The sequence below is a fragment of the Pleurodeles waltl genome, chromosome 10 (assembly GCF_031143425.1).
Source record: "Pleurodeles waltl isolate 20211129_DDA chromosome 10, aPleWal1.hap1.20221129, whole genome shotgun sequence".
In the NCBI taxonomy this organism is placed as follows: Eukaryota; Metazoa; Chordata; class Amphibia; order Caudata; family Salamandridae; genus Pleurodeles; species Pleurodeles waltl.
In genome coordinates, this window is record NC_090449.1 from 701,772,747 (window position 1) to 701,796,949 (window position 24,203).

Consider the following 24,203-nt stretch of genomic DNA (forward strand, 5'->3'; position numbering starts at 1 on the left):
TAACATTTAAGGAGACTTTAAAATTTAAAATAAAGTCTGCCCATTCTAGCCTATGAAGGCCATTTACTTCAATGAGGGAAAAACGAATTTGGCTGTTTTTACCTCACCAGGGCTTATAAATCTATTTTTATAAAGTCCCTGCTTATAGTTACATGGCACCCAGCCCTAGGGGCACATAGGGCACACCTTAGGGGTGACTTATATGTAAAAATAAGGTAGTTTAAGACTTTGGAAGTACCTTTAATTCCAAAGTCGAATTTGCATATAACTTTAATTTAAAAGCAGCCAGCAAGGCAGGCTTGCTTTTAAAATGACACTGGGCACCTCAGCAGTGCACCTACGTGTGCACCACCTATGCTGTGGTCCCTAAACCTACATGCCCTACCATATACTAGGGACTTATAGGTAGGTTAACTTAGCCAATTATAATTAGCCTAATTTGCATATCCATTTTACACAGAGCACAGGCCCTGGGACTGGTTAGCAGTACCCAGGGCACCTTTAAAGTCAGGAAAACACCAGCAAAAAGTGGAAAATGGGGGCAAAAAGTTATGGGGCCTCTGCAATCAGCCCTGTTTTCTCACAATCACTACCAAGGGGAAACCTTTCAGCCCCAGGCTGCAATCCAGATGCCTCTTGCTGCACTATCAGCATATCAGTGTCCAAGGCACTTCCCCCGCACTCAGAGCGGCTTCATCATCAGGTGATTCCTCTCAGACTGAAAATTCACTGCCAGAATTCTTGACTTCCTGCTCTGCCTCAGATTCAGAATCAGTCTCATAATCATGGTCAGAGGATGAATCGAAAAGCACACCAACAACCTGCTGGGCGGTAATCCTGCGGCTAGCCATAATCCTTACTAATAAAAGTAACTTGACACATAAATCAACAATAACTGGTAATCTTGAAGGAAAAGTCAATCAGTGCAAGGCACACACAGACCTCTATTTTAACAACAATACCACTCACTCGCCAGAGGCAGCTAGACTCACCAGCAACTATCCTGCACAGACACAGCAAGCACCAACGATATCCCATTAGACAGGAAAAAAAAAAAAAAGAAAATTGCACACAGAGCAACACAATGCACATCGTGCACAAATCCATGGAAAAGTTTACACACAATAAAACAGAAGCTAAATATGCTGCAATTATTCTACCATTTTCAAAAAACACATTCTTGCAGGGATATGATACTCATTTAGAGTAAACAGTACAAAACCGCAAGCAGGAGTCACAGCAAAGTGAATCATAAGCTGGAATACAAAGGTGAAATAAAACATTACAATCACAAATGCAAATAATGAGAAGAAATAAAACAGTTAAGATTCTAAAATGCTTGTCTGCCCATCACCATCCAAATGCCAGCTACACATATTGCCAGCCAGAAGCCAGTCAACACACACAGTCAGCCAGAAGCCAGTTGACACACACCACCAGCAAAATTCCCAGTTCAAACACACAACCAGCCAAATGCCAGTTCATTCACACTACCAATCTACACATACCACCAGCCAAGTGCCTGGCCACACATACCCCCAGCCAAGCATTAGTCAACATTAGGAACAAGCACAACACCAGCCAAGCACCAGTCCACCTACATTGCCAGCCAAGCACCAGTCGACCTACATTGCCAGCCAAGCGCCAGTCCACGCACACCACCACGCAAGTGCCAGTCCGCAGATACCACCAGGCAAGCGCCAGTCTACACACACCGCCAGGCAAATGCCAGTACACACACAGCCAGAGAAATGCCAGTACTCGCAGACCATCTGTCAAACTCCAGTTCACACACAGACTGAAACTTTCCCTGGTGTCTAGTGGTTTTCTGTCCCCCTTGGGGGCAGATGAGCCTTAGAATATGTCTGATCTGCCCCTAGAGGGCAGAAAGTGGCCAAAACATTGACCCAATAAAGGGGAGCAACCCTAGCCCAAGGACCTGCTCCGCTACATCTGAATATTCAAATCCCTGGTGTCTACTGCGTTTCTGCCCATGGGGCCGAAAACAGCTAAAATATACAAATTTATTTCCACACTAGAGGGCCTCATGGAGCCACCCCATCAACGTATGAAAAAAGAAAATCCCTGGTGTCTGGAGGGCTTTCTGCTTCCCTGATAGTAGATTGGTCTACAAAATCCCACTCAGGGGTGAAATGTACAAAAGTACACCCCCACGGAGGGTGATGCTTGCCTAAGGGGTCGAACCCCACAACCATATCAAATAACATCAGTGGTGTCTAGTGGTGTTTGAATGCTCAGGGGGGCAGTTCAGTCAAACAAATGGCCATGCTAGCCTCCGGGGGGGGGGGGGCAAAACACAGAAAACACATGTTGCTCCCAAAAGGAGTGACCCTTGTCCAAGGGTAGCTCAGTGCAGATTTGCATTTAAAATCCCTGGAGCCTAGTTGGTTTCGAACACACCTGGGGGGCAGATCATCTAAGAAAACCAGCGATCTACACTCTGGGGTGGGCCATGACTGACGGACAGCAAAAAAAAAAGGCCATATGATCACGCTTTCCACATTGGGCAGACGGCTGGATGGCTAACTGCCAACGTCCGTTGGAGGAGTATGTCAGAGACGGATCCGGAGTGGGCTCCATCATCAACATATACTTCACCAACCTCTAAATCAGGTGGTGGCAATCTGAATTTACCAGAGAGAGTACTCCATCACCATTACAATGGAGTGCCCTCTCTGTCAAATACTAAACCAGGCCCTCAGTCTCCTTCTTGTAATATGGATGGAAAGTGCTCTCTATTGAATCTAATCATTTTATATCTTCATTTTTCAAAGAGACTTCCAGTGTTAAAATCTAATGTGACCTATGCTGGAAAGCCCAAGTTATTACTCTGGTCTCATTCCACTTACATCGTAACATGGAGCTAAATGATATACCCACTATTTTTGAGGATATTAAGGGGCCGATTTATGGAAATTGGCGCTGCACCAAGTGCAGTGCCACTTTCCCTGCACACCTTAGTGCCCTCCCTACCCCTACCATGTGTGCAGAATATTTAAAATACGGTGCACCATGGATCAGGGTAGGGGGCAATAGCGTCATTTAATGTGACGCCATTGATGTAGTCCACAGGCATTAAAAGTGCACTAAAAATGGTGCAAAGAAATCTTATAGATTTCCTTGCACCATTTTTTTGGCCCCCCTAATGAGGGAATGCCCCCTTTGCATACATTATGCCTGGCGCAGACATATGGTAGCGCAAAGGGATACAAAGTGGCACAATGCATTCATTGCACCACTTTGTAAATATAGCGTGGGGATTTCGTCCTCATTGAGCCACATTAACATCAAAAATATTGACGCTAATGTGGCGCTAGGGGATTATAAATATGCCCCTAAGTGTTTTAATCTATCAGTTTTAAATAGTAATTGAAAACGATTTTCCCTACTTAAAATGGCTCGAAATGTATGTTCTGGTCCTTTAACACTGCGTCAGCTCCAGCATGATCTATCCTTTGATCCTGGCTGAAACCAGCACCTGTCTTTAAGGTGCTATCTTTCCCATCTAGATCTGTTTGTGGACGTTCATTGTAAGAATGGTATTTGAGGTTTCTTTCTACCACATTGGAGCAACAACACTTTCAAATATAATTTATTAATATATTTCCTCCACCACTGGTAAGCCCACCAATTTTTTACAAGATCAAATCCTGGAACCTTGTTCCTCAAATCAGGTAGTGACATGCTGTGATTTTTTTATATTGTTGCCCACCATGATGCTTCAGGTGTACATGTTTCGGGGCCCATTGCTTGTAGGTGTAGCTTCTCATTTTCGTTAAAACTATCTAGTGGATGAAGAATTAAGCCATTTCCTGCATTAAATGAACTTGTACTGCAGAATAATTTGAAGTGATAGCCACCTAAGAAATCATCTTCATATCATCTAGGTTGGCATTGGTTGTAGAGCCTAAGAGGCATATTTATACTCCATTTGTGCTGAATTAATGTGATTTTTTTTTACGCAAAGGCAGTGCAAAAATAACTTCATATTTATATTTTGACTTTAAACCTATCTAACTTCAAAATATTGGAGTTTGCGCCATTTTTAAAATGTGTGGACCTACCTTGCGGCAATGAGATGCAAGGTTGGCGTTCCCATCTAAAAAATGGTGCTAACCCCATAGCCCCATATTTATCCTCCTATGCTAAAATGACACACGGTGCGAGGAGGAGCTAAATAATGGTGCAAAGCTGGGTCAGACCAGTCGTTAGGGGACCTGTGAACCCATTTTCATGGGTAAACACCATAGGTGCCCTCTTGAAGCCTCGGGAACACCCCCACCCACACCAGGGGGACACAGGAGGATAGGGACCCCATCCCCATCCCAGGTAAGTATAGGTAAGTATTAAGTATAGTGCAATCGTTGCCCATTTTTTTTGCCTCTAACCAGCCTAATGTCATTTTTTAGTGCAAACCCCCCTTCTCCCATATGGCCACCCCCACATGGCTAACAACATTTTGTTTTACACTAGCCCACCCTTTGCGCCGGCTTGTGGTATTCCATAAATTTGGCACCCAGCTGACACTCTGGAAAGACACAAGCCGGCGCTATACTTTTTGACACAAAACTGCGTTTGTGCAGTTTTGCGTCAAAATGTATAAAAATGGGCCTAAGTGTTGAGTGGTATCTTTCTCCAAAGCTGATATTTGAATATCTGTCACTGTTTTCAGTTTTATTTCTTCTGCTACCAGAGATGTCTCACTTGGCTGTAACGCACTCACAGTAATTGTTAACTGTGTTTCTATTTCTAATTGTGCGTGTCTTACATTAGTGTATTTCTTCTCCTTTTTGTCATATGAGGGAATCTTCCTAGAAACCTGTAACCTGCTTTTCATTTGTACCAAATCGCACACTTTCTTTGATTAAAAACAACAAATAGCAAAGGTCCATTGAAATTCTATGTAGGAATAGTATTGCTGTAGCTCATATGCTTGAGGCTTTTTCTTCAGTTTGATAAATCTCTTTTGACTTTTTTTAGATAATTTGGCGAATTTCGAATGTGCCAGTCCGTGCCCGTACTAGTTAGTACAGAATAGTCATCTGACCTTTCCGATGTTATTGAGAGAGCGTATTTTTTGATATTACATATTATAGACGTGAAATGCTTATGTCTAACAATGCTGTATTAATAAAACATTTATTAATAGCGTATTCATAAAAATGGAGAATCGTTCACATGTATAAACTAATGTCAACTGTAAGGAATAATTGTTTATAGTTTGCCTAACTGAGCACATTAAAACGTATAAAACTGCATTCATTAAACTGGTATATCTTAAGTTAGCATGAGCAGAAGCTGTGTAGCTCTCATATTAAAGGCGTATTTTTCCTGTTTCTTCAGTGTGCAGAACTTGCAAATGACCATAACCCAGCTATTGTTCTCTCTGTATTAGTTCGACACATCGGGATAATTTCCCATCCGCATGCTAACATCTTTTAGTATAAAATGATTGTGCTTCGAAACATTTGTAGATACTTCCAAGGACAATGAGACGAGGGAACGAGAACTTTTAACCTGAGACGTGTGCCAAGCTGATGAAGAAACCCCGGATATGCTACCTACGGAAGACCAATTATGAAGACCAATCAGAAGACGATATATTATCGAGAAATGACAAATGCATGACTTAATGTATAATTTGATAGGTTAACAATGATGGGGTGTATTGACTAACCAATAGAATTTTGGGGGAATGAATTACTAGAAAGGGATAAAAAACCCATGACACAGGAAATAACCAGACATTAGGTAGGGAATGATATTGATTACATCCCGAAACTCTGTCACACTATTCTGTGATTTGAGACTTAGACAAACCATCCTTGCCCATATTACTGCCCCTTACACTTTTCTCCTTAAGAGGAGAGTGTCTCTTGCCTCTAACTTAGATAGACTGACGGCGATCTAACTGATGTCCTGAAGACGAAGACTGATCCTGAATGCTGACTTAATCAGAGGAGGGTAATTATATAAAATTGCTAATGAGAACTCATTTTGCCTTTCTTTCTCGGTACCAACTGCTGTATGTTTTGATAGAGACCCTAGTTAGATGTTTTCCAAATTGGTGTTCAAAATTGTTTTGCATGATGCCCAACATGCTAATGCTAATTAGAGGTTAGATGAAGTATTCACTCTGACTGACAACTGACGTGACTGGCGTGGTGCTATGCTGAACTAGTATCTTAGAAAGTTCGATGTGTTATAAACTACTTATATCTATCTGATTGTCTATGCTACTGATCTTTGCATTATCAAAGGCTTATTGTGGTTGTCATCTTGTAATCGTGCTTACATGTTTATTGACTTTGAGATTAATGCCTTTAATACTAGATTGTAATCAATAGGGAATAAAACTTATTAACTCCATTAAGGTGTGGTTATTCATGACTGAAGGGTCATGGTTGCGTCCAATGTTCGTTAATGTCTAAAGTGAGAGGTGTTTTGATGTTAAACGTTGACAATGATATTGAGATATTGATTGATATTTTATTTAGTTATCTCGTCCTACGGTGTCTCACCACTGGGCCCAAAGATTCATTGGCTTAAAACGAGTCCTGATGTGTATAAATTGACATAGACGGACGCGTTAGCAGTTCTGGTAGCAGAGTACGGTTTGGCCCTTGGGGGCCCTAGGACGGAGTTTTCACTGTTCAATTGTTTTCTTGTGATAATGCAAATTGGAAAGATGATGAGTTGCTAGATCTGCCATGGGCTTTCCCGGGATCTCGGAGCCTGCTTAAATGAGTTGGGAATGTTCTCGGCGCCATAGTATGTGTGGTTAGGGTTTTGCGCTTATTAAATCTTATGCACTTTGCAGGTGATTGTGAATACTTGAGTGTGTTTAGGCCAAATAAAAGTTGTTAAGAAGGAGTGGGCGTACTCCACAGCATGAGAGTAGGGAAGTCGGCGTGCTTCATGTGAATGTAGCGCTTGTTGCTCAAAATTATCCACGTGGTTGGTTGTTGTATACGGGCCTATTGAGGTCTAAGACTCCGGAGCATGATGTTAAAAATGGTTTATGTTGTGATCTGTGCGGTTTAGTAGGTCAATCGGGCGTGGTTGACAGATCGAGTTTCGAGTTATGATGCATGCGTGTAACCTTCGATGGAGATTTGACAAGTTCTAAAGTGCACTAGAAGGAGTCATTGACAAGTCGAGAGTAGGATTTGCAGGACGAATTCTGCTTGCGTACGAGGGAACTGAGAAGGAGAGAGTAGCGGCCGAGGCTTCAAGTGAAATCTCTGTAAAGTTCTGAAGCGAATGTGTTACCCTTTCCTGTAGTAAACCGGCAGATTTGTGTTGTCATTCAAGTGCTAGCAATAATTTGCATTAGTTGTATGAGTTGTAAGGAGTTAGTGAGGTGTGGACAAGCCGCAAGACTTTGTCAGCTGCAGTGTGTGTGAGTGTGACGTCAGTGGTGCCGCGCTGGGATAGGTCAGATGTCGAGAGGGGTCGCGCACGGATTGGCTGCCGTCCGTGAAAGGCCATAGGTTGAGCAAAGGGTAGGTGAAGAGTGTCCTGGGAACAAAGCCGTTTCTGAGTAAAAAAATAAATAAAATAAAATGAATTTTGTTAAGGCATTTAAAAGCGCGTTGAAAGGAGATATGTATATCGCTGCGACTGATGGGGAACCTACACCACCTGAGGGTACAGCTTACACAGTTATGGAAGAAAAGGGTGTTGCACCATGTTTATGGATAAAACAATGGCGTAAACTGACAGAGAAAGAAGGGTGTCTAGCGTTTCCTGAACATGGAACGTTTAATCAAAAGGTTTTAGAAAATCTGAGGTGGATGTTAAGTACGCAACAACCACCTCCTTGACCAGCACAGTATGAGGCTTTGGCAATTTGGGACCTGATGGCTCTTAAACATAGACAAGAAAGATTTCACAGGAGACTGACAAGAGCTGAAAAATCATATGCAGAGGCTAGGTGGGATAATGAGAACAAAATTTGGAGACGAGGAATAATGGATGGGTTGAAGCTGTTTCCGGCAATAACCCAGGGAGAGGAAACACAGGGAAAGAAAGCTTCTTGCAAAACTGATAAAGAGCCAGTCAAACACAAAGAGAATAAAAGATCTTGGGAAGAAGAGGACGATTCAGATGATGAGGCGTTTATGGATAGGCTGTTACATGATCGTCCGCCACCATACGCGGTGAACGACCGTGCTCCAAGTACTAGCTTGGATCCTGGGAACCAGACGAAAGAAAAGGGTGTTACTGATACAGTGCAGTCTAGCGATACCGCTTTGATACAGAATGGTGTCAGTGTACCCACTGCTCCAGACCCGCCGATACAGTTACAGCCTCCACCACATATAAAAAGAATTTATCCCGATGTTCCAGTACTCGAGACTACTACGAACTTGGTGGTGCAGCCAGACCCGATATATACAAAGCCACGGTTAGTGCAGATTGAATCAACTCCGCAGTTAGTGTCACAACCGCCGAAACTGATACCTGGGTATAACCCAGTAGCGGGTCCTTTAAAAGAACCTGCACCAGGATTATTAAATCAGACCTATGGTGTTGAAGCTCCAAGAAGCTTGGGAGCAGGCCAGACACCTGCCGCTATATCACTACCCATTACAGTTGGTCCCCCGGTGCCGTTGTATGCACAGGAGAAAACAAGGATGTGTGAACAGGGAGTCCTAACTCATGAAATGATAAGAGGAGGGCCTATTATAACTCCACAAATAATGGCACAAGGAGGACAGGCTTGTGAACAATCAAGACCCTTAATGGACCTTAGTCCAATAGGGGCACCTCTTGAGGCAATGCGACAAGCAGGATTGGGAGTATTGACTCCCCAAACTATGAGTACAAATACCTCATACACTCCAATGATACATGCAGGGAACATTTCACTGCAGGGTTTTACAGTACAACAGCTAAATGAGTGGTTAGAGAAAACATGCACATCACAAAGGGCTACAGCAGCTGCAATCGAACCTGAGAAAGAGAAACACGATGAATACCTAAATCTAGTACGACTAGGAGCAGAAGCTGCTGAATTGGTGGAGGGAACAATGGGTGTAAATAGATTAGAGTCTTACACTGAGGCAGAATTAAGGTACCTATGTCCAAAAATCACCAAAGAAGTAGGCAAAGTACATCAGAAATTAACAAATTTGGCAGACAAATACAATATCGACACTGGGAACAAAAAACATTTGAAACGGAGTTACAGATTAGATTTTGACTCAAAAGATTTTGAGCACATGAGATCTGCAGGCATGAAGACACATTTGAAAGAGCTGCTGCAAAGCGCACAAATTTGGGGAGCACTAGAGAAATGGGAAGGCAGATGTATGAAGAAAAAGGATAAGGGAAAGAGAGATAGTTCAGTATCTAATGAAACAACCGTCAAACAGAACTTAGAGACAGTAAAAATCCTACCTATGAGAGAAACAGCTGGTGGTGTTTTGGTGCATGTGCCTTGGTCCAGGGGAGACATTTTGTCCTTTACGAATGATTATCCCAGGTTAAGAGAAAAACCGATCGAGTGGTATCAACAGACAGATAGATTCGTGAAGCTTGCGAAGTGTCTCTGGGAAGACTTAAATACCTTGTTCGAGATTATTGTTCCGCCAGATTTATGGCTTGAATGCAAGAGAGGGGTAGATTGGCCCACAAAGGAACCAGCAAGGGATAGAGTGACTGGAGCGCCTTCTGAAGAGGTGATGAAATATTATCATAAAGTAATTGAGTTTTTGAAACAAAAGGTGTCGCCGAAGGTGACTGATTGGCAGAAAATTGACCGGACCTCTCAAGAGGTTAAAGAGTCAATACATGCATATTACGAAAGATTGTTAAAGGCATTCAAACATTACAGTGGTACTGAAACAATTGAGCCGAAGGACATGAATCATCTTGTGTTCAGATTTGTCGAAGGGCTGAGACCGGAGGTCAGCCAAATGATTAAAAATCATTTGATTTGTTGGCAAGCTAAACTGATTGATGAGGTATTGCAGTACGCGAAATACTGTAGTGACGAAATTGAGTTAAAACAGAAAAAGTTGAAGGAGAAGGTGATGGTGATGCAGATAAGAGCTGCACAGGCTGGAATACAGGGAAACGGTGTTCAGCAAATGATAGAGCAACAACCGCAATTGAATGGTGTGTTTCAGGCACAGCCAAGAGGTAGAGGTCGAGGGTTTGTGAACCGTGGTGCGGACATGAATAATGTTGTTGTTCAAGGTGATGGTCAAGGAGTGAAAAAGATGTCACCATGCCATGCGTGCGGGGGCGTGGGACATTGGAAACGGGATTGCCCAAATATAATGCAGGATGGTACGGTTCAGCAGAGTATCAATGCCGGTACATTGCAAAATTCACGAGGTCCAAGAATGAGACACCCGAATCAGAACTATCAAAATAATTTGGTACAAATGACAGGGGCGCAACCTATGCAGCAAATGCAAATGCCACGTTTCCAAACAGTGTCAGTACAACCGATGCAACAGCAGATCCCTATGGTGCCTAGACAGCAAATGCAGTTACCCCTAGCTCCGATGGGACAGCAGCAGGTGATGCTTCCTCAACAGGTCACAGGTCAAGTAACAAGTCAAAACAACACTGTACAACAATTCCCACTAAGAGGTGAAAATGAGATGAATGGGGACTGGTCAGATGATAGCTCAGACAGTGAAGAGTGCAGACTCGCTGCATCCTTAGAGGTAGACCAGAGAGGCCCATATGTGGAGGGAAAAGTAATGGGCTACAAAGTCTCATTTTTAGTTGATACCTGACTAATCCAATCACTGACCCAGTGCAGGTTGAAATTGGAAATTTCCAGGGCCTGCATAGATTTGTCGTGTGCGATTCAAGTCCAGTATCCTTGTTAGGAAGAGACTTATTGTGCAAAACCAAATGTTCAATTACCTGTTCTGATGGTGGAATAGTGGAATAGAGGTTCAGACAAACAGTGATGACGAGGCAGATGAGGGTCAGCTTATGGAAGAAGGAGGAGAGATGAATGAGGATTACCCTCTAATTACCCTTTTTCCAGTGTTCACCTTGATCGATCTACCTGCTGATCTGCAAGGATCGGTGATAGAGAAAGTATGGGATTTGACTGGAAAGGAGGTTGGATTAATAAAGGGAGTAAAACCAATCAAGGTGCAGATAAAGCTGAATGCAGTATTCCCCCAACTGTCACAATATCACATGACTCAGGATGTCCTTATTGAAGTGACACAGATAATTGCAGATTTTCTCAGACAGGGAGTTTTGAAAGAAGTCCTGAGTAGTCCGTGTAACTCTCCGATTATGGGTTTGAGAAAGCCCTGTGGGAAAGTTCGAATTGTGCAGGATTTGAGAAAAATACACGAAATCGTGGTAAAATGCTGCCCTGTGGTTCCCAACCCAGCAGTAATAATGTACCAAGTTCCTTGTGATGCTGAGTGGTTTACCGTAGTAGACCTATCACAAGCGTTTTTCTCGATTCCACTTCACGAGGACAGCCAGTTTTTGTTCAGTTTCAAATTCCTGGATAAGGTATACAGTTGGTGCAGAATTCCTCAGGGATTTTCTGAGTCACCATCCATCTTCAATCAGATATTGAAGAAGGATTTGGAACCTCTTGTGTTACCTTATAATTCGACTCTTGTGCAGTACACTGATGATTTGTTGATTGCATCCAAAACCAAAGACAACTGCAAATATGATACCATTGCCTTATTGAATCATTTAGGGAAAAACGGACATAAGGTGTCACCTAAAAAGCTGCAGTACTGTCAAAAAGAAGTAAAATATTTGGGGCATCTGATTGAGAAAGGGTCTCGAAGAATATACAAAGAGAGAATAACAGTTGTTTTACAAATGAATCCCCCAACAACAAAGAGAGATGTCAGAATGTTCTTGGGAATGGTGGGCTACTGTCGCCAGTGGATACCCAACTTCTCGATTATTTCAAAACCATTAACAAAACTGACAGGAAAGGAAGTTAAGGATGAACCATACACAATCACATTGACAAAAGAAGAGCTTGAGTCATTTCTAGAGCTGAAAGAATGCATGTGCAGAGCTCCAGCATTAGGAATGCCTGATTATGAGAAGCCATTTTTGTTGTTCTGTCATGAACATGATGCTTGTTCTTTGTCTGTTTTAACACAGGTCCATGGAGATGCAAATCGCCCTGTAGCATATTTTTCGGCTACTTTGGACCCTGTCGCAGCAGCCTTACCGGGTTGTTTGCGAGCAGTCGCAGCAGTTGGTCAAAGTCTTTCACAATGCGAGGGCATAGTTATGGGATATCCCCTAACAGTATTGGTTCCACATTCTGTCGAAATTTTGCTGACACGAACTAAGACACAACACATGACAAATGCCCGACTTACCAAATATGAGACAATTATTCTGGGGTCACCAAATGTCACATTGAAAAGGTGCACTGTACTGAACCCGGCAACTCTACTTCCCATTGAGAATACAGAAATAAAAGATGGGGAAGAATTTGAGCATGATTGTCTGGAGGAAAACTATTACATTATGTTCCTTGATGGGTCCTGTCTAAGAGATTCATCAGGAACATTGAGAGCTGGTTATGCAGTATGTACCATATCCGGTATAGTCGAAGCCTCCTGGCTCGAGAAAGCGTTTTCTGCACAAGTGGCAGAATTGATAGCTCTCACAAAAGCCTGCCATGCTGTTTTAAATCTAAAGGTCACAATCTATACAGAGAGCAGATACGGATTTGGAATTGTGCATGATTTTGGTCAACTCTGGTCACAAAGAGGGTTTATGACATCCTCTGGTTCACCAGTGAAAAATGGAGAACAGATAAGAGATTTGTTACATGCGATTCAATTGCCTCTTGAAATTGCTGTGGTGAAATGCAGTGCTCTCACCAGATCACAAGATTTTGTGTCAATGGGGAATGGTTATGCAGACCAGGTTGCCAGATTTTGTGCATTAAACTGTATATCCTTTAAAGAACAATGGGAACTGTTACCACAACCTGAGAATGACACAACCTTAAGTCTAGCATTACGAGTGGTTGATACCTTAGACGAATTAAAGACACTACAAAGCCACGTTGGTAAGGAAGAAAAACGTTCTTGGCAGAAAATGCAGTGTGTACAGAGAGAAGACGATATTTGGGTATCAAGAGAGGGAAAACTAGTGTTGCCAAACAGCCTTCTGTCACAATTTGCCCGATTGTATCATGGGCAGGCTCATTTGGGAAGAGATGCCATGATCAGATCATTTAAGATTGATTGGTTCAATCCAAGATTCAGACATGCCGCAGAAATCACTTGTCACAGATGCGTCATTTGTCAACAAATGAGCGCTGGAAAAGGAACTGTGGTAACCTTGAGCCACATTGGGAGAGCTGGTGGTCCATTTAATAAGATCCAAATGGATTTCATTGAAATGCCTGTTTATGGAGGTCTGAGATACGTGCTGGTGATTGTGTGTGTTTTTAGCCATTGGATTGAGGCATATCCCACACGTAGGAATGACAGTCTCACAGTTGCAAAACTACTACTCAGAGAATTAATACCCAGATTCGGGTTTCCGGTTTCTATAGAATCAGATAGGGGAAGACACTTGGACAATGAGTTGATTAAACTCCTGTATGCCGCACTCAACATTGAACAAAAGCTGCATTGTAGCTATCGCCCTGAAGCTTCAGGACTAGTCGAACAGATGAATGGTACTTTGAAATCAAGAATAGCAAAAATGTGTGCAGCAACAAACATGAAGTGGCCAGATGCGTTACCTCTAGTGCTGATGTCTATGAGAAACACGCCAGATAAGAAAACAGGATTGTACCCACATGAAATCCTCATGGGCAGAGCAATGAGGTTACCGGCGGTACCTGCAAATGCACTAGTGAATATTACAGATGATATGGTGTTGGATTACTGCAAAAGTTTGGCTGACGTGATTCGCTCTTTCTCTCACCAGGTGGAAGCTAACACGTTACCACCAATCGGCGAACCAGGACACTCTCTGCAAGCTGGAGATTGGGTTGTTGTCAAGAAGCACGTAAGAAAATCGTGTCTTGAGCCGCGTTGGAAAGGGCCATATCAAGTGATATTGACGACCACTACTGCTGTGAAGTGTGCCGGGGTTCCCAACTGGATACATGCCAGTCATACAAAAAGGGTAGCGTGTCCTGTTGAAGAGGAACTTGAAAATTCCGGTGCAGCAACCTCAAGAGGAGAAGTCTCAGAGTCAGAGATCAGTCAAGAAGGATCTGAGACTACAGGAGAGCCCGCTGAGAACAGCCGTGTCCCTCAAACTATCAGAGAGTTCGAGAGAGGTGACGAAGTGCCAATCTCAGTAGAGGCAGCAGGAGAACAAAGTCAAGGAGAGGTTCTCCCAGAAGCAGACGAATACAATTCAGAAACTGAATACAGTGTCGAACAAGGAGAGAGAGACGAAGAAGTGTCAAATTTAAATCAGAACGAATCAAGATCTGCCGAACGAGTTCCAAGCCTATCAGGAGAAAACACCATATTAACAGAGGAGGTTGCTGTTCAAGGTACTGAAGGAAAACGCCGAAGTAAGACGAACAGAGGAGACAATCGTCCAGAAAATTCACACTTTAGAATAAGAGAAATAGCAAATGAAACAATAATAGAGGAAAGCGATACCTCACGAGCAGACGATCTGAGTGAAGGAGAACAGCAAGATGAACGAAGAATAAAAAGAAAAAGAATAGCAAACAGAAGATATACCCGTCCTGAATGGGCATACGCTACAACCGCTGAATGGCAACAAGAATTCTTAGCGTTCTGTTTTGATCGAGAAATACCAGGCCAGTACTACGGTACCTGAAGAAAATACAAAAAAAAAAAAAAAAAGATTGAAAAAAAAAACAGACATTGAAAATTGTGAAAGCTTAAAAACAAGAGTCTTAGAAAAAAAAAAAAACTACCGGAAACTGACATTAAACCTGGATTTGACTTATAAAAACCTGATTACGACAAGCTGCTAACCTGAATTGACGAAAAGGGTCCTGGTTTGAGTGAAGATGCTGTAAATTACGCAGAAAGAGTTTGCTACTTAGAGTTGATTGTTGATCTACTGTTTGATTCTATACAAACATGGCTTATAGTAACAAGGGAAGTAAAGTATGTGGCTGGTTAGGACTTATGATAGGTGCTGTATGTACAATAATGATTGTGGGAGTGATTGTAGGAATGCCATGGAGAGAGAGTGAAACTACTAATGCAACTTCAAAACCTGAGACTACTACTACAACTAATAAACTATCACCATGGGAGAAATTCGAGCAAGACACAAAACATCTGCATGAGGGAACTAATCCAAACAGAGAGCTTTCTACTAATGTTTTCTATCGCCTACTAAATGAGTATGTGGAAACTATGAATGCGAAAGACTGTTATGTGTGTACTAAAATTCCTTCATCTGTGCAGGAGGGAGTTACTTATCATAGCCTCCCTCTTACGTATGGGATTAGTTGCAGCTTGCTACTAACAAGATTTTATAATCAGGAGCATGTGCAATATTTTTATTCAAATTTAGATGTTGTGTTTTCTTTTGTGCCTGTTATTGAATTCTTAAATAAGTTAGCTAAAGAGCATGATATAAAAATAGTTAGAGGATTCTTTGAGCCAACACTAACATTTGGAACTGCTTATGCACACCGCAATAACTTGACATGCTTACTGTCTCCTGTAGAGAAAAGCTTTTTAGATCACACAGATGATAGACGCAAAGCACTAAAGGAAAGATTAGAAAAAGGTTTAGAAAAACGCACTTATGCCAATGACTATGCTTATACTGAATTAAAACACAAGGCAAGTTAGCTATAGATGCATTACACGTAGGTAAACTCTGTATATATAGACCAAAATCTGATCAAGACAATTTGTTTGTGGGAACGAGTGAATGTAGGCATGTATTTTTGTTTCAGAGCAAATGGAACTTTATGTTAAATGGACAAGACCCAGCGATTCCTATATCTACATCTGTGGGTTAAATGCGTATTACCGTCTCCCTAAGGGATGGTATGGGACATGTTATTTGGGAATAATATTCCCAAAGATTTACCAGATTGATGACTTAAAACAACTACCTAAAACGTCTGAATTACAACATACCAGACAAAAACGAGAATCAGTGGCGGCTGTCATTGGTGATATATTTGGAGCTATAATCCCTTCAGTAGGGGTTATTCTAAACTCTATGAAAATTCAAAAGTTGTCTACTATTGTGGATAACATGCTGACAAATTTCACAGGAGCTATACTTCTGATGGATACAGAACTTGCTGCAGAAAGAGCTATGACTCTTCAAAATCGGCTTGCTTTAGACATTCTTTTAGCAAAGAGTGGAGGTGTGTGCAAAATGCTTAATGAGCGACATTGTTGCTCGTATATCCCTGACAATAGTAAGAAAATTAGAAGCATGCTTACTAACCTGACTAGAGATAGTGCAGATTTGAAGGATCTAAAAGAACTTGGTGTTTGGGAGAAATTTGGAAAGGGAATTGCCCGAGTGGGAAGCTGGTTTACCAACATTTGGAATGGGGTACTTGCAAAAATCATGATGGGATTATTAATTGTTCTGATTTCTCTATTGGGATTTTGGGGAATATGCAAAATTAATGGAAAGGTGAAAAGAAATTTGGCTAACAGAACCAAAAGAAACGAAGAAAGTGAAAGAGAGAAAATGTTTAATGAAATATGGGAAAGCTCACATAAAGGAAAAGATGTTGAAATGCGCATTATGCGTAAGGCAAAAAGTTAAAACCTGGAAGATTTGTGATGACGAGCGTCATCAGAGGAGGGACTGAGAGAGCGTATTTTGATATTACATATTATAGACGTGAAATGCTTATGTCTAACAATGCTGTATTAATAAAACATTTATTAATAGCGTATTCATAAAAATGGAGAATCGTTCACATGTATAAACTAATGTCAACTGTAAGGAATAATCGTTTATAGTTTGCCTAACTGAGCACATTAAAACGTATAAAACTGCATTCATTAAACTCGTATATCTTAAGTTAGCAGAAGCTGTGTAGCTCTCATATTAAAGGCGTATTTTTCCTGTTTCTTCAGTGTGCAGAACTAACAAACGACCATAACCCAGCTATTGTTCTCTCTGTATTAGTTCGACACATCGGGATAATTTCCCATCCGCATGCTAACATCTTTTAGTATAAAATGATTGTGCTTCGAAACATTTGTAGATACTTCCAAGGACAATGAGACGAGGGAACAAGAACTTTTAACCTGAGACGTGTGCCAAGCTGATGAAGTAACCCCGGATATGCCACCTACGGAAGACCAATTATGAAGACCAATCAGAAGACGATATATTATCGAGAAATGACAAATGCATGACTTAATGTATAATTTGATAGGTTAACAATGATGGGGTGTATTGACTAACCAATAGAATTTTGGGGGAATGAATTACTAGAAAGGGATAAAAAACCCATGACACAGGAAATAACCAGACATTAGGTAGGGAATGATATTGATTACATCCCGAAACTCTGTCACACTATTCTGTGATTTGAGACTTAGACAAACCATCCTTGCCCATATTACTGCCCCTTACACTTTTCTCCTTAAGAGGAGAGTGTCTCTTGCCTCTAACTTAGATAGACTGACGGCGATCTAACTGATGTCCTGAAGACGAAGACTGATCCTGAATGCTGACTTAATCAGAGGAGGGTAATTATATAAAATTGCTAATGAGAACTCATTTTGCCTTTCTTTCTCGGTACCAACTGCTGTATGTTTTGATAGAGACCTTAGTTAGAGGTTTTCCAAATTGGTGTTCAAAATTGTTTTGCATGACGCCCAACATGCTAATGCTAATTAGAGGTTAGATGAGGTATTCACTCTGACTGACAACTGACGTGACTGGCGTGGTGCTATGCTGAACTAGTATCTTAGAAAGTTCGATGTGTTATAAACTACTTATATCTATCTGATTGTCTATGCTACTGATCTTTGCATTATCAAAGGCTTATTGTGGTTGTCATCTTGTAATCGTGCTTACATGTTTATTGACTTTGAGATTAATGCCTTTAATACTAGATTGTAATCAATAGGGAATAAAACTTATTAACTCCATTAAGGTGTGGTTATTCATGACTGAAGGGTCATGGTTGCGTCGAATGTTCGTTAATGTCTAAAGTGAGAGGTGTTTTGATGTTAAACGTTGACAATGATATTGAGATATTGATTGATATTTTATTTAGTTATCTCGTCCTACGGTGTCTCACCACTGGGCCCAAAGATTCATTGGCTTAAAACGAGTCCTGATGTGTATAAATTGACATAGACAGACGCGTTAGCATTATCATATTATTATTGGGGTGGCATGGCTCGCGCATAAGGACTGAATGGTTCTGCTTCATCTAATTAAGTCACAGTTTCTATATCGTTATTATTGAATAGTGTTCTGGTCTTACCAGGCACAAAACTATTGTTTCACATAATGTTAATTTTAGTGTTGTGTATCTCTCAGATGAGAGTTCAGGTTCCACAATTACAGCCCATACTGAGTCTATCAATGCAACCGACCCATTTTGCAGCACGATTTTCAGAAGGCTTGGTGGTTTTAGCTTCTTGATCTTATCTACGAAAGACTTAACATTTTAGGCAGAGTTGAGGCCTATCTTAGACTGGGAAGCCCATGCAGGTCTTTATTGGAGCTTGTACCTCTCCCCTTGTTAGCTCAATGAGAGCATTTCAAAACGCCCAATTTAGGGTCCATTTACAGGAGCTCAACCTGCATTTCCAGCTTAAGTGCCAAAAGTGAAAGTGCTCTTAATGTCACTTCCAAGGTGTTGAGGACTTGAGTCCGAATTTTTATCCCTGCTATCGTTCCTTCAACATTTGTGCTCATTGGCCTTAAGTCCAATTCAAGTTTTTAAAGATCGTTTTCAACACTATTTTGTGGCTGTACACTCTCCAGAATTTTACAACGTAAATTAATAGGAAACCCGTTGCTGATCGAATCTGCTTCAAATATCTTAATCAGATTTTTCAGCTTGCTTGGCTAAAGCATTCATAATTAAGGTTTGATTTTATTAATATCCTGCTCGCAGACTTCAACCTACAAAAGAGTGGGTGGGTTAGTGCTACTGTTATTGAAGTGTTTTTACCTCCTAATGTAGTACATCAGGTATTACCTTTAGCAATATAGTCATGGGTATAGTTACATTAATGGATTGAATTGTTCGCATAAGATTATTCTAAAGAAATAAATCATCAAATTTTCTGTGCCCAGAAATGCCCTGTCTGCTGTCTCACCGGCTAGATGCCACATCAGCAAGATGCCTAGGGTACTTTAGCCCAGATGTAAGAGGGCTGGCACCATTCCAATGATACATTAGGTCATTTTTTTATGCTAATGTGGCGTTGGGAGGCCAAAATTGACGCAGCATATTTACAAAGTGGCGCAATGCTTGCATTGCGCCACTTTGTAACTCCTTGCACCACATTATGCCTGTGCCAGGGATAATGTATGCAAGGGGGGACATTCCAGCGCTGGGGGGGCGAAAAAATGCCACAAAGCAATCTAAGAGATGGCATTAAAAGGAGGCTCGCATTGTTTTTAATGGACCTCTGGGTGCTGTGCAGGATAAGCGTCAACATTTTTTACACTAATTCTGCACAGAGCCTGACTAGCATAAAAAATGATGACGCTAGTACCCCTGACTACTGCCATGGTGTGCAATATTTTAAATACAGCGCACACATGGTGGTGTTGAGGGGTGCTAAGAGGCGCAAGAAAAGTGGCACTGCACTAGGTGCTGCGCCACATTTCACAAATCTGCCCCTTTGTGTTCAACACACGTGCCTCATCTGCATCACTGTGGTGTTCAAAACATCTTTAAATATGGTGGTGCCAATCATGGATCATCTCATCACAGCCCCTTTTTGCAATCATCACTTTGCATTGTCAGGTCAGTGCAGGTTTCTGAGGAAATGCAGTGAGTGTCACTCAGTTCAAATGGTTAAGAATAAAGGTGTTGTGAAACATTTAAATCACTCCAAGTAAAATATCGTTCTAGAGTTGAAACTAAATTTAAGGTGGGGGAATCAGGGATGGTCTCTCGTTAGACCTCTCCCCTTCTTCAATCTTTACTATACACTGCTAGGATAGTTTAACTGGACTTTGAGGATAGATACAGAGTCACAGAGCACTGCAAACAGCTACACTTGATCAAAGTTCACATGAGAAAGCTATTTTGTGTAGAAAGTTGACCATGGTATGCCTGTAAACCACTGTGCACCCTAACCTGTTACTGTAGGCAAAGACAACATGTCTGGGTCAGACAAGCAGAAAAAGTGGAGGTTTGGGGGCAAAGCCATATTTACTGAAACAGTGTGATCATCATTGGGACCAAACACTATCACCAAAGAAAAGTATAGCAAGCAGTATATTGTCCAATATACCTACATGTACAATGTGCATGTACTGTGTTGCTTACACTGCTTCAGGGAGGCATTCCATGGGCATTGCAGTGGGTATTCCCAGACAACACCCATGTATCAAGATTATACAGCTCCCCAGGGGAGGGGTAATGAGGAGAAATATATTTATTTCTCATCGTTTTTTCCTCTTTCTCTGCTGCCCTCTGCAACAAACATAGAAAGTGCCGTCTGCAACAAACATAGAAAGAGGAAAAAGCCTCCATGGATTCTTTTTGTGCACAAAAGTGTCCCTTCCTGTGCAGAAACAACATCCTTGCACCATGGTGCAACGGTACCTGCATCGGCACTAGGCAGCCCATTGTGTGCCAGCGCTGGGGGAGAGGACAGAAATGCCCATATCTTGTACATACGGTGCATTTCTGTCCATTCTCTGTGGCACAGGGCAGAGCAGCAAGGTCCTTTGCTGTGCTGCCCTGCGCCACAAAGGTTGTAAATATTCCCCTCAGTGAAGAGAATCACTCTAAGCCTTCCATGCTGCACTCACATCACACCACACCTGAAGGAGCTCGCCCCACTGATTCCCCATTCATTAATGAGCGCAAGTCAACCAAGTCACCCACACTTTCATGACACTACATAATACTGGCCCCATATACCTCAACTATCGCTTCTTCATTCACAAACCTTCCAGACATCTTCATTCATCCAGACTCCTAATTTCACACATCCCGCGGTTATGGAAATCAAGATCCGGTGGTGAAGCCTTCTCTTACATCTCTCCTAAAGCATGGAATGTCCTGCTGCTGGCATATATAAAATCATCCCCTGTACTTCACGACTTCCGCAAGAAGCTGAAGACCTGGCTTTTTGAGTAGTTATACTGGGCCCTAGGTGTGGCAAGACTCACCTGTTCAGTGCCAGGACAACCCCCCGTTGATAATGCATTCTACAGATCAGCATAACATAACACGGGCACCACCATAAACTTCATCAGCCATTGATTCAAGCTATTTTCTGCACTTTGCATTATAAAGCACTGTATGTTTTCACTCAGCACCCCCTAGTGTGAAGGACAGTAAATCTGATGTAATGAAGAGAAACTCCTAATGGCAGAAAAGAGCCAACACAACACAATGCAGATAAGTCAGTGGTCATCAAGCAACTGAAACAAAACTCAGAACACTTGCAGAAATAAGCATTAAAATATACCAATAGCACTAGAATAAAGCAATCCATAGTAAAGATTTCAGACATTACTTACAGAAAGTCACTAAAAGGAAAGAGTTACCAAACACATCCCTTACAGACAAAATACAAACATAAGGAAACCAGCATTGGTAAACCAAAAACTACAACAAGTCTTGCAAGGCATTGAGTGCACACTTTAATGAAAGAGGCTTCGCAGTCACAATTCCCACAACAAAATCTTTAAACTTAACCGAAAAGCCTGTTCTGCAAACCAGCGGGCCAGGAATAAAATTACCATAAGCCAAATTAAAAATGAGAGAAAAAATTGGAGCATGACATTCTTAAGTGGAAATTGGAACATCAACATTTCTCGTAAAACATTTTTTTGCAGTTCACCTTACAATTGGAATCTACAGTAGTAAAATCTGCCTTATCAGTGTCGTGATTGTCAGCTTAGAAACACACCACCATGTGCAGCTATTAAGAAGAGCTAATGTTTTCTCAACAAGTACAACCTTTCTTAATCTTTGTAAGCTTGCAAAGTTCCCTAAGGCAAACCTTGACCTTTTAATTCAATAGGCAAGTTTTTCTTCTGTTTTGTCTTGTGAATACTTTTTCTTGCTTTACTGTACAAGGTTTCTAATGAAATTGACTTCAAGAAACCACTTAGTGTTGGAAAGTGGATTATTAGTAAGGGCAGGTAAGTTCCTACACTTAGCAATAGGCCACTAACTTCCACTAGTTCCAGTTAGGCCTCAATAAATTTATCCCAGCTCAACCCTTGCTTGCTTGGCAATGAGCAGTTAGGCTTAACTTTGGAGACAGGTGTGTAAAGCATATAAAAATCACAAAACTGTAAACCAGTAAAACACAATAAAAATCAAACTCCAACTTACAAAAATAGATTATACTTTTATCTTTAAAATAACAGTAAAATAATAAAAATCCAATAAAGGGAACTGGAGATATGAACTTTTAAAGATTAAGGCCCTCATTACGAGTGTGGTCTCAAGACCACCACACTTGCGATGGCGGTCAGACTGCCGCAGCCAGGGCAGTCCAACCACCCTATTATGACTGTGGCAGATGCGCCACTGTTGAACCGCTGGCACTGCTAGGTTGCCACCTGTCGGCAGCCTGGCGGTCTTGGTGGGGTCAATCCGCCAGGGCAGCACTGCAAGCAGGCTGGTGGAAAGGGGGAATCGGGGGCCACATGGGGGCCCATGCACTTCCCATGCATTTGGCTTGGGCTGTGCAGGGGCCCTCATTGACAGCCCAGTTGCGCATTTCACTGCCTGAATTACGGGCAGTAAAATGCGCAACAGGTGGTGTTGCACCTAACGCACCACAACATTATCACAGGTTTGATAACGAGCCAGTGTCGATATTGTGGTGAGTTTTCCGCTGGGCCACTGGAAAGCTCCTAATAGGGCGGCCAGCATACCACCAGCTGGCGGTATGCTGGCTGCCGCAGCTTCGGGGTTCTTGAAAAAAGACTGCCAAAGCTGTAAAGAGGGCCTAAATGTTTTTTAGCGCATAGAAACTAAAAGGGCCAATCTGGATATCTGGACGCACTCAACCGGGGCAAAGTCAAAATTTGAGGCTGACCGCAATGGAGCCCTGCTCGACTACAGTGAGCAGGAGGCCTCGGTCAAACTTTTACCTTCTGACTTAGGCCCTCATTACAACATTGGTGGTATTGACCGCCTACCGCCACAGTGACAGCAGCCAATATACCGTCACTGTGGCTACCAGCCACCCACCTGCGTTATGACCGTAGACGGAATTCCACCAGAAGGCTGGCAGAATACCGTTGACGGTTGTTGGAAAATGGGTTATTGGTAGGGCAGGTAGGTACCTACACCTAGCAACAAGCCACTAACCTCCACCTAGGTACAGTTAGGTCTCAGTAAATTAATCCCAGCTCAACCCTTGGTAGCTTGGCAACGAGCGTCAAGGCTTAACTTAGGAGACAAAGTGTAAAGCATTCAAATATCACAAAACAGTAATTAAATAAAACACAGGAAACAGTTTAAAAATCCAAAACCAATTTATAAAAATAGTTTATATTTTTATCTTTAAAATGACACAAAAACGATTAAAATCGGTTCAGGGGAACCGGAGATATGAATTTTTAAAGAATTATTACTTTTCTAGCGCTTAGAAACAAAAAGCGCCAATTGGGTCATCTGGTTGCACCTCGACCGGGGCAAAGTCAAACTTTCAGGCCGACCGCGATGGAGCCCTGCTCGGCTACAGGTCGCGGGAGGCCTCGGTTAAAAAGTTACCTTCTGACTTAGTCTTTATTTTGAAGTTTTTCTTCACGGGGACGAACCTGCCAGTTGAATCCGACCTCCTGGAGCCCTTGTCCGGATACGCAATGTGGGTTTCCTCGGTGGAGACTTTTACCTTCGGACTTAGTCGTTTTTTCGAGATGAAAATCCTTCGACCGGGGTAAACCTGGATCTTGATCCGACGTCCATGGAGCCCTTCTCGGATACGATGGCTGGGAGGTCCCGGTCAACTTTTTACCTTCGGACTTAGTCTCTTTTTTGGATGTTTTTCTTTACCGGGACGAACCACGAAGTCAGGCCGGGTCGCGGT